Raw genomic sequence first — 11,430 nt, forward strand, 5'->3', positions numbered from 1 at the left:
AATTTACAAAAATTTAATCTTGTATTTTTGAGCGCTTTAATTAAAATCTGCGGTGGGTAAAACTCAGTTTTAACCATCGTTGTTTTTAAATTTGTATACACAATACAGTCATGCATACACACATATACACTTTTATATGTGTAATGCATAGTGACTGCAGCCAAGGAGCTCCGCAGGTAGCGGCGGTTTCGAGGTGAGTGCCTAACAATTCTGCCGCATTTGTACATATATATATTTATACACACATGCATATATATACACACATACTGCATTGAAATAACGCTTTTGAAACGGGGATTTGGTTTTTGCAGTCACTGGCTTTTTGGTAAAATTTACGCGTCATTTGTTTTGGGAAGAACGTGAGTTTACTTCGTGGAACTTAGCATCTCCCTTTATACAATAATACAATATATATAAGTATAAATGTGTGTCTTGAAAATGTTAAGTGGTTTCCCCTTAAGTGAAATAAAGAAGCTGAATTTATTGCAAAAGGTATCAAACTTTGTAAAGATATGTGTTTACTGATATTATTTTACTATAATTGCAGTTAGTGGAAAGCTAAATTAGTTTCATAAAAAGAGTAATAGTAGGGGAGCCCAAGAGGGGATTTTTGCAGTTACTTAAGCGTGTCAGAAAACTATATGGGGAGAAACATTGTACCCTTTTATGTACCCCTACCAAATATGAGCCCTTAATATGGAGGCGTGCGTTGGGGGGGGTTCGTCAGATTAGAGAAAAAAAATCGATCCTTCGGGAAACTCGAGCGCGTCAGATTAAGAGATGGTATGTTAAATGCATGAAGACGAGTGTATATTTCAATATTCTGACAGTTTGAGGGTGGCTTAGAGAAATAGCAGGGTGACAAATCTGTAAAAAAAAAAACGTCACCTTGAAATACTCGAGCGCGATAGATTTTTTTTTAATTTTAAAGGTAATTCTGTCAGAATCACGAAAATCATATAATCTGACAATTTCCGTGGGGCGATACAGGTAAAATCGTCGATAAATGGTCAAGCGTACTAATCACCATAGAGTGGTTGTTGTTAGTAAACGCTTGACACTTTTGTTTGTTTCGTTCGTTTACAGCGATCAGTTTTACATCCATTGTAAAAATGAGTGACGTTAGTGTCAAATGTGTTTACTGTGGCGAAGAAACGTATGAAAAAAAAAGTTTATTCCACAAACTCTAAATTTTTTTTTATTAATATTTAGATCTATTTTCATATTAATAAATTATTCAATTTTCTATACATATACATATGTATATGCATACAATATACATAATACATATAATATTGTATACATATACATATATATACATATGTATACACTGTTTTTATTACATCCTGTAACAAAAACAAGAACCAAACAGAATTCTTCCACTTTTAAATCGTCAGATTAACGATATGCCTCTATATAATTGTCAGATTATCTTTTGGGAAGACTCTGACATCAAGTTCATCCCACTGTATAAAAATCTGACGCGCTCGAGTATCTCAAGGTCACCTTTTTTTTTTTACAAGTTTTAAAATCAATAAATGACCTTTGTCCACGTCGAAATTGTCAGAATATTAAATGGTACACTTTTTAGAGGTTCATTAACATTCGCTTAGAAAATCTGACGCGCTCGAGTAACTTATTTTTTTTTTTTTTTAACCTGTCATTACGGCCTTCAACCCTGACTTGATTGTCAGATTAATATATATCGACTATCAGAAATACAATGCGCGTATATACCATAAATGACTGACGCGCTTGAGTATTTTCATGTGACTGTTTTTTTTTTACATTTTTGACACCAATTTCCCGCTCTTCTCCCCACTAAAATGGAAAACTTCACCTAGACTTTCTTTTTATTTAAACGTTATCTTGACAATCTAGTAAGTCTCCATGACGCTCCAGTAACTGCAAATTTAGCACTCCGGGCTCCCCTACTATAAGGGATATAAAGTTTCACAGACAAAGGATATTTAACTATTAATCAAGGCGATGAGCAGACTTATATTGTATTATATTATACCTTCAAGTGAAATGCTCACCCCTCCTTCAGTCTTTTACTACGTAAATAAGTTTTACTTCACCAAAAAATGTCAAATATGATATTTCTGTTTGATAAGGTATAGATTTTGACACCACATTTCAACAAAAATCGCTTTGTAGTTCAAAATTTCTATAAAAAGTTTAATATGACTTTGAAGTTTGTAGGCTTTATCAGCATACTTTAACAAATAATTTATTCTCAACTCAAAGGAAGGATAGACGCTTTTCATACTCATAGAATATAATTAAAACATTCGATGGACGGATTGATATTGCCTTCTCCCACTGACTTAAAATTTATTTCGTAAAGCCTGTAGTTCGATAATAGATATGAATATATGAGTACATGGAAGGAAGAGTATTGCATACCAATCCGGGCGTGAACTGCATGACAGACCAATCAGTTCGACTGTTCAAGAATGCATTTGTAGGTTAATTGAATTAACCAGGATAAGATGCAGTTTGGGTTTACTTCAATATCATATATAACTTGAAAATTCGTTGACTTAAGTCTATTGCAGCGTTAGGGGATTACTTTGAAGGAGATGAAATGAACAAAATTCAGCTTTCAATTTGATCACAGTAGTATATAGATAATACCAGAGTCTGAAAAAGCATATTTAAAACTATCTTATGAGAGCCGATAGGCTGATCCAAGTAGAGGTACTTTTTTCGATACGCTTTTTTTGACAGATCACGCGTGAGTCGGGTATAATTTAACAAATCAACTTGCTCAACTTATGGTCGCCTACTGAGCGTACTATTCACAACACCATCACCCATCTTGAAACCCAGAATTCATTATTGGATAATATTCGACCGAATAGACTACGCCCTGCCTGCAGTGAAGAAAATAAGAGCGTACACTCAGAGAAATGGTGGAGAGTTGATTCCCAGCCGTGCGCAGTAACTTGGACTGACGTATGGATCGACTTGGCGCATTTTACGTCGAGATCTTAAATTAAAAGCGTTATGCAAGATTAAAGCCGTTCGAGTTTCCCGAGCGACATCGCTTCGCTGTGGGCTCGTGAAAAGTTCCAAGAAGATCCGCCATTTTTGAGCCAAATTATGTTGAGCGTTGAGGCTCATTTGTGGCTCAAGGTGTATGTAAAAAAAAAAAACAAAATTACCGCATTTGGGACGAAGATAAACCTGAACAGGTTCAAGAGCTGCCATGCCATTTAGGAAAAACAACGGTTTGGTTTGTGTGCCGTTAGAATCATCGGTTCATTTTTCTTCAAAAATTATGCCGCTGATAACGTTACTGTCAACGGCGACCGTTACCGCGCGATGATAACCGACTATTTAATTCCTGAAAGTGTGGCTTGTGCTCTCGACAATATTTGGTTTCAACAAGACGGCGCCACTTTCCACACAACGCATCAGTCAATAGATTTATTGAGAGAACACTTCGTAGATTGGCCACCAAGATCATGTGATATCACACCGTTGGACTCTTTCCTGTGGATATATGTAAAGTCTAAAGTCTATTCGGACAAGCCCTCTTCGATTGAGGCCTTGGAGCAAAACATCACGCGTGTCTCATTCGCCAGTTACCAGTCGAAATGCTTGAACGAGTCATAAAAAATTGGACTCAACGGATGTAGCATAAGACAAAGATGTGGCCAACATTTGAAAGATATAACCTTCATAAAATAAATGTAAAATAATGTTCTTTCGAATGATAATAAACATTCCACATTATATTTGAAGTTTCTGTGTTTTTTCTTTAAAAAAGTAGGGAACCTGGAAATAGATCACCCTTTACTATTAAATTTGTCACGATGTTTGTAAGACTCAGAAGGAATCGTCAGAGACGCTATTCTATAATATTTTATAGTACAAGATTCAACATAGCGACTTGAATCTATTTATTCATATCCATGCGTGTGTATATAGTACGTGAATTAGTCTCTCAGTTTTTGAGATATCGATCTGAAATTTTGCACAGGTCCTTTTCTCACCAAAAAGCTGATCATTTGTCGGAATCGATGATATCGAAGCACTATGGAATATAGCTGCCGTATGAACTGGCTAATCGAACTAAAGTTCTTGGACGGAAGAGATGACCGATAAAAATCTGTTAATAATATTTTATGTTATCTGAAATGCACCTGTGAGGGTTATTATAGCCTCGATGCTTCCAGAGTTAGCGTTTTTTCTGGTTTTCTTTACTATCAAATCTATTTTCCAAACAATTTTAAACTAACTGTTACTACTACCCAACTATATTTCAATATCAGCAGAGCATACGCAGATTTACCGTAATAAAAGCGAAATTTTGTGTAGGTCAAAGCCAAATTTATGGCATTTTAATTAGGAGTACGTGATTTTTTATGAAAACGGCATATTAAAATTATAACAAAAACAAATTATATTAAAGTTTTCTGGTAGTAAACGAACTTTTCGAAAGTTTCTGAACAATGCTCCTCAGATTAAGAGCAAAACCGAAACGTTCGATTGTTCGATCTTAATGTGTGCTCAGACCAAAAGCCCGTAAAATACATTGTAGGAAATATTTGCGTGTAAACAAAAAATGGCAAAATGGAATAAAACTAAATACACGCCTCGTAACGGCCCCTAATGCTTGGTAATAAAATTTATGAGCCTAGAAGAGCGTGAGAAAAGCCTATTTAAGTAATGAATTGGTTTCGAATTTGCCAAACAAGAAGTACGAGATTGCAAACAAAATAACTGTTTGTATAAAATATAAATATTGTTGTATATACATACTTATGTATGAGTTTATATGTAAATAGCAGACGAAATATATGCTTGCTTGTAAATGGACGTAAATTCAAATGAAAAAGAAAGTATGAAAATTAAAATATCAATGCAAAAATGAGAAAAGACAAAACAAAGCAAACGCAAAAAATTGAAAGTTTAGACACTTTGGAACGCGTGAATAGAAACAAACAAACAAACACATATATATATTTATATACTATATGTATGTATTCATAAGCCTGACACTTTTGCGATGCTTCAAGAGAATATTTTAACAAATTTCTATGCGATGCAAGTCACTCATTGTTGTTTTAGCATTCTACGGCATTAAACGTGAAAAAGAAAAGAAGTTGCTAATATGAAAAAGCTTAACTTCGGTTGCACCGAGGCATAATACCCTTAGCAGATGCATTTTTGGTAGCATGAAAGGGTATAAAGAGAACTTTATTATGATTTTGATCGACTATTTTTATGACAGATATATGCTATAGTGAACCGATGTTGAAATTTTTGTTTACATTTTTTAGCATTGCTTTAGACAATAATTAATCCCAAGTTTCATGAAAATTTCTCGGTAAATAAAAAAGTTTTTCATACAAGAGCTTGAGTGTGGTCGATTAGTTTGTATGGAAGCTATATCCTATAGTTAGCCGATATTTGAAATTTTTTTTACATATTTTAGCATAGTTTTGGACAATTTTTCGTGCCAAGTTTCATGAAGAATTCTCGACAAATAAAAAAGTTTTTCATACAAGAGCTTGAGTGCAGTCGTCCAGTTTGTATGGCAGCTATATGATATAATGATCCGATATCGAAGTGTTTTTAACATATTTTAGTATTGTTTTAGACAATAACTTTTGTCAAGTTTTAAGAAAAATTCTCGACAAATAAAAAAGTTTTCATACAAGAGTTTGAGTGTGGTCGCTCAGTTTGTATGACAACTATATGATATAGTGGCCCGATGTCGGCGGTTTCGACAAATAAACAGCTGCTTGGAGAGAATAGGACGTGTGGAAAATGCTAGAGCAATATCTCAAAAACTGAAGAACTAATTTCTATAACCACAAAAAGACAATTAGTCTGGCCTGGCTTAAAAGCTGATGTATACCATGTACTATATTTATTCTATAAAGTTTTCTCGATGTTTCCTTTTGGGTGTTACGAATTTCGTGGCAGACTTAATAAGCCCTGTTCACGAATTCTGCGCGCGTCGCAAAGCGGTGTCTTCATGAATAGCCAGCAGTTATGGTCAAAACGACAAAAGGTAAATCGAAAGCGTCATAAAATAACGCTACAGCGCTGACTCTGTGCATATGTATGTGAGAGTGTGTGTGTAAATTTTTACGGCTTCGTATATTTTGGGGGAAACAAATTTGAAGCTGGCGAATTTCTGGTTTATTATTGCTGGTGTTGTTGTTGTAATTTTAGCATGTTATTTGTTATATTTGTGTTGGTAATTGGCTTTTTGGTTGGTTAGTTGATGCTTTTGGTTATTTCTTTTTTGTAGCGCTGTAGGTGCCAGCAACTACTAAAATCTACTTAAAGAAACTTGCAGCTCCGCGAGCAGCTGGCCATGCGGTCGGTCAGTAAGGCACTTCAACTTGTGCATTTATTTCTTTATTTCTTTCAAAACTATATTTAATTTTTTATTTCACAGTTTTGTGCATTTAACCAACTTTTAAGGCACAGTGTAGCGGCAAAGTAAGGCATTGTTGAAACAAGTTATTAGCGACCGCGACCGAGAAAAGTGAGGAGCACCGCAGAAACGGCTTAAATGCTAAAATATTCGTAAATATTTTCAATTTTATGTATTTCCATGCTTTATTATGAAAAATCACTTTCACTTCAGTTGTATTTTTTGCATGTGTGTGTGTGTGTGTTTAAGCTGGCCATTGAAGCAAAAAGAAAATGTAATTTTTTCCATTTTTCATGGCTATTTTTAGCGCTCTTTTGTTATTTTTAAACTCCGATTTTCAATTGTTAGCAACTTTTGTGCCGTTAACTAATGTTTACTGCGCCCATTTTGTCGTTGTTGTTATACTAACTATTTTGCTTTGCAAAATTTTATAGTACACTCAATATTTTTTTTTTTATTTTTTTACTTGCTTTTGCAAATTCGATTTTTAATTTTTTTTAATAATTTTTTTTAAATAATTTTTTTTTTTAATAATTTTTTTATGCAATTAACTCCATGCGATTTTTATGAAATCATTTTTTTTTGTGTTACAACTTCCGCCTTTTTATATGTTTTGTTAACCCGAACGCACGCACGCAAAGTGGCTACTAAATGAAGCTGCTCACTGTCGCATTCGGAGAAGTGTCACTGTCAGCGTTTCACAACTCGATATTCGCGTAGAATTGGTCTTGGCGCTCGAATAGTAATTTAAATACCATTATATATAAAAAAAAAATTTAGTAACTAAATACATTCATTTGAGCAGGGAAGCTGCAATTAATATGTCCACTCCAGCGTGGAGAGAGCGTGAGCATCTTGTTGTTACTGTCGTTAACTGTTCGTGAGTGAGGTCACCTCCTCACCTCTGGTGGCGAAAAGGTTAATTCAATAAAGTATTGAAGCGCATATAATATCTACATATATACATTTATGATGGATACCTTACACTGAAGCGGAAAACTAGTCAAAAAATCATGACATTTATACCGGTTGGAGGCATCGCAGAGCACCTAAGCTGAAGATTCCACACTTGCAAAGTTAGAAAAGTTCTACGATGAGACATTGAAACATTATGTTGTTCTAGTTGTGGCGGCAGAAAACTTTCCTGAAGTAAGTTCGAGAAATGGTGCCAAGTTAGCAGTCTGTGACGGCATAAAAATCCGGAACCAATCCGGTTTCTTAGATCCAACTATCGTGGCAATGCACTAGAGTACTTTGCGAATGCCCAGCTTTCAGTCTGATGAGACGGCATATATATTCCGCGGCTCCTAATGCTTCAACTTATGATAGATTGGTCAGCTGTGTAAAAATTTGGTATTTTTGCTATTCCACTGTGTTTCTAGATATGACTCAATTTGATTATCAACCGAAAGCACAATTCGTGTAATGATTGCTTAGGTTCTTCCGCCTGCGGTCTCGCAATCCTGTGGCACCCTTTGCAACTAACCAACCATCTCCGAAAGAGAAACTCTCTAATTGAACTAGTTACAGCGAAGTTTGTAACACCCCGAAGAAAACATCAGATACCCTATAAAACTTAGACATATATGAATGATCCGCATGACGAGCTGAGTCGAGTCCATCTGTTTGTGTATATGCGAACTAGTCTCTTAGTTTTTGACATATACGTATCGATCCGCCGATATGGGATAACTATAGTATAGTATATACTGAACGATTGGAATTAAGGGCTTATTTGAAAAGCTATTTTTTGAAAAGATGTCTTCATAAAATTTGGCATTAATTATTGTTTAAAGAAACAGTAAAATGTCCAAAGGAATTCGTTGGATCGAATTACTACAGCATATACTCGTAGCTGTCTTAAAGCTGACATATCAAAATCAAGATACAGATCTATTTCTAAAGGTTATGTTATAAGTTTAACTCGGCTATAGTCACGTAAGCGGTGTCTACGCCAATTAAGAAGAAGAAGATGTTATAAGAAATGCATTTATGAAGGGTACTATAGCTTCGGTGTAGCCGTTTTTTCTTGTTTTGATATTATTTTCTGTATAATCGACATTGATTACCGTCCTTATTTATTAACTATAGTAATTGTGAGCAGAATCATGACAATATCGCGCACGCGTCAAAAGACATGTTAGCGCATAGTGCTGCCCGTTTGTTTGAGCTTCTGGTATGGTGTGTTCGATTAGGCACAAGCTAATGCTTGGCAAATTGAATACAACTATAATAAGATTCAAAATTTCAAGTAAATCGATTTACTGGAACTTGAACGCGCCTAAAGTTTCTGTTCCGGCGGAACCAGTTTGGATGCTAGGTCAGCAAAATACCCATATCTCCGAAAATAATTTGAGTTTTGAAAAATGCTCTCGTAGACATATTTATGAATAGCTAAACTTTGAAAATGTAAAAAAGAATCCTCTTAGCGATAAAAAAATTGACGATCACTACCTAAAAATATTCCTTAATAGAGCCCTTCATGTTAATCGGTTTCATTGGCAATTTTATTAAACAAATTTATTCTGTAATTTTATTAAATCTAATAAGGTACCAAACTTTTATAAAAAAAAAAAAAACCATAAGCAAACAAACATAAGTTCTGTTACTATTTTCAGTAAATTTTTTTCTAAACATAACGGGTAAATGATATTTAAAATAAAAAGATAATAATGTGCTAAGTTCGTAGGACTGTCCTTAATTACTATGCCAATGATGAGCGCGTTCTGTCAACCAATTTGTTTATAGCAGCTGCTTAAGTCGGTATACCACCGTAGTGCGTTGCGATTTTAACAATGTATTCAAATATCGGACAAAGCATTCATTTCAAATTTTGTATTTCTAACCAAATTTCGTGTGCGGAATCGTTGCAAATTATGGAAAAGGCTTACGGTGATTCAGCTTTAGCAAAACCGCAAGCTACGAGTGGTACAAAGCCTTCAAAAATGGTCGAGAAGTCGTTTAAGGCATGTCTCGTTCTTGGCGGCCTTCGATCTCTTCAACTGATGAAAATATTAAAAAATTGAAGGATATGGTGCTTGAAGATCTTCAGGTAAGTTTTAGAGAGATGGCTAGAGAGCTCGCGAGTCCCTTCGTCTGTGCCCGTTTTCGCCAGCATTGTAACTGCCGACGAGACATGAGTTTATGAGTTTGACAAGCAAATATGTCAACAATAATCGAAATGGAACCCGCTCTCATTCGGAAGAAAATATTAAATAAAATTTGCTGAATTAACTGAAGCTTATTCCAAAAAGAGTTTATGAAAAGTGTTTCGAGAACTGGAACAATCGTTGGCTTAAGTGTATTGCAACTGGTGGGGATTACTTTGATATCGGCATAATAAGTATTGATGAATAATTAAATATTTTGCATTTTCTCTTTTCGAGTTCTCTTTGGTCACAATATATTAGATTGTTAAATATCTCTCTTCCGCCTTTTTGTCTTTACTGAGCTACGGGAGCTCGGATGGAAGGTTTTATCGCATCCACCATATACATAGCTCGGACATAGCGCCAAGTGATTACCACCTGTTCCTGTACATGGCGAACGCCTTTTTGGTGTTAAGTTGAACTCAAAAGAGGCTTGTGAAAAGTGGCTGTCCGAGTTTTTCGCAAATAAGGAGAGGGGCCTCTAAGAGGGGGGTATTATGAAGTTGCCGTCTAGATGGAAACAGATTATCGAACGAAGCGGCATATATTTGAACTAAATCCGCTCACTGTAACACTTTTTAAAAAGCATTGAATAAAGAGCAAAATTGATCCGCCGTTATCGGATAACTATAGTATATAGGAGATATTTGACAATCTTTTTGCTATTTTGCTTTAATTTTGAAGTTTGTTCTGACTGAATAAAAACCAAAACGTATTTTTTTTTTTCAAAAACATGTGTTGAAATCCTTTGCGCATGACTGTAATCGAAGTATTTTTTAATGTAACAGCGCCCAAACGATAGCACATGTATGCTATATATGTATGTAATTCTGTCTATATAGACATATGTATGTAACACCAAATCGAGTTAAGCGCTTTTCAAAATTGACTAAACTACCAAAACGTCGGAATGAATATCGCGCAATTGTAATGCTGGTGCACACAATAAGCGAGTACAAAATGAAAACAACAAAAATTTGAGTGAAGGGAAGTGAGGAAATGGTTAGCTAATCGACCTACTGAATAGGAAATGCAAGCGTAACGATGAAATATCGCGTGTGTGCGACGCTTGAAAAGGCCAAATAAATTAAAGTTATTTTTCATACTTCTGTAAAGTTAAAGCGGATATATACGTAAAGTATATTTGTATGCTGGATTTATGTGATTATCTGTATATAAATATGTGTGTGTTTGCATTTGCGTTGCAAAAGCAGTAAAAAATCTATGCAAATAATGAAATTAATAAACCGAAAAGTTTGCCAGCCAGAATCAAATTGATTGGGGTCTTTGCGCCAACTCAAGGAAAAACGCCAAACACTATGATGTGCTATGCACGCGTATGTGTGCCTGCAAACATAGATAAAGCTGGCAAATATTAAGGCGTCAATGAAAAAAATTGAAAAAAAAGTACCGAATACAACTTATTGCTGTATTTGCAAGCAGCAAATAGATAAAAGCAGATAACATTAAATTAAAAATGCCCACAATGTCTTAACTGCCTACAGCGATGGTGATAAATTATGTCAGACAAGCGTAAGAGCACCTTAAAAATAAAGAACTTATTGAAGCGCAAACGAATCAAATGACAAAAGTAAATAAATAAAAAATATTTATTTTTTGTTTTTTTTTTTTTTGCTTTTGCTTTTTTTTATTAACAGAAAACACAGCGTTGCGAGTTCAAAGCACGCCTACGCCCACTAAATCGAACGAAACACTGCAGCTGCTACGAGTCTTGTAAGTTTAGCATGGCTCAGTGCTGCGTATGTGTGTGTGTGTGTAGCAAAATAATGCTTTGACTCAACCGAGAAATGACCGCTAATCGGTTGTGTCGCGACGCGTACACAGAATCGCTTGAAAGCTGCGCAGTTGTTGTATTTC

At 35.1% G+C, this 11,430-nt stretch overlaps 1 protein-coding gene across 4 annotated transcripts in view; it reads right to left on the reverse strand.

Annotated features, from left to right (window-relative positions):
* Positions 1–11,430, reverse strand: part of LOC105234237 (uncharacterized) — a 276,684-nt gene that overhangs the window by 19,647 nt on the left and 245,607 nt on the right. The gene's annotated exons all lie outside the window — the stretch shown is intronic.

The sequence above is a fragment of the Bactrocera dorsalis genome, chromosome 2 (assembly GCF_023373825.1).
Source record: "Bactrocera dorsalis isolate Fly_Bdor chromosome 2, ASM2337382v1, whole genome shotgun sequence".
Lineage (NCBI taxonomy): Eukaryota > Metazoa > Arthropoda > Insecta > Diptera > Tephritidae > Bactrocera > Bactrocera dorsalis.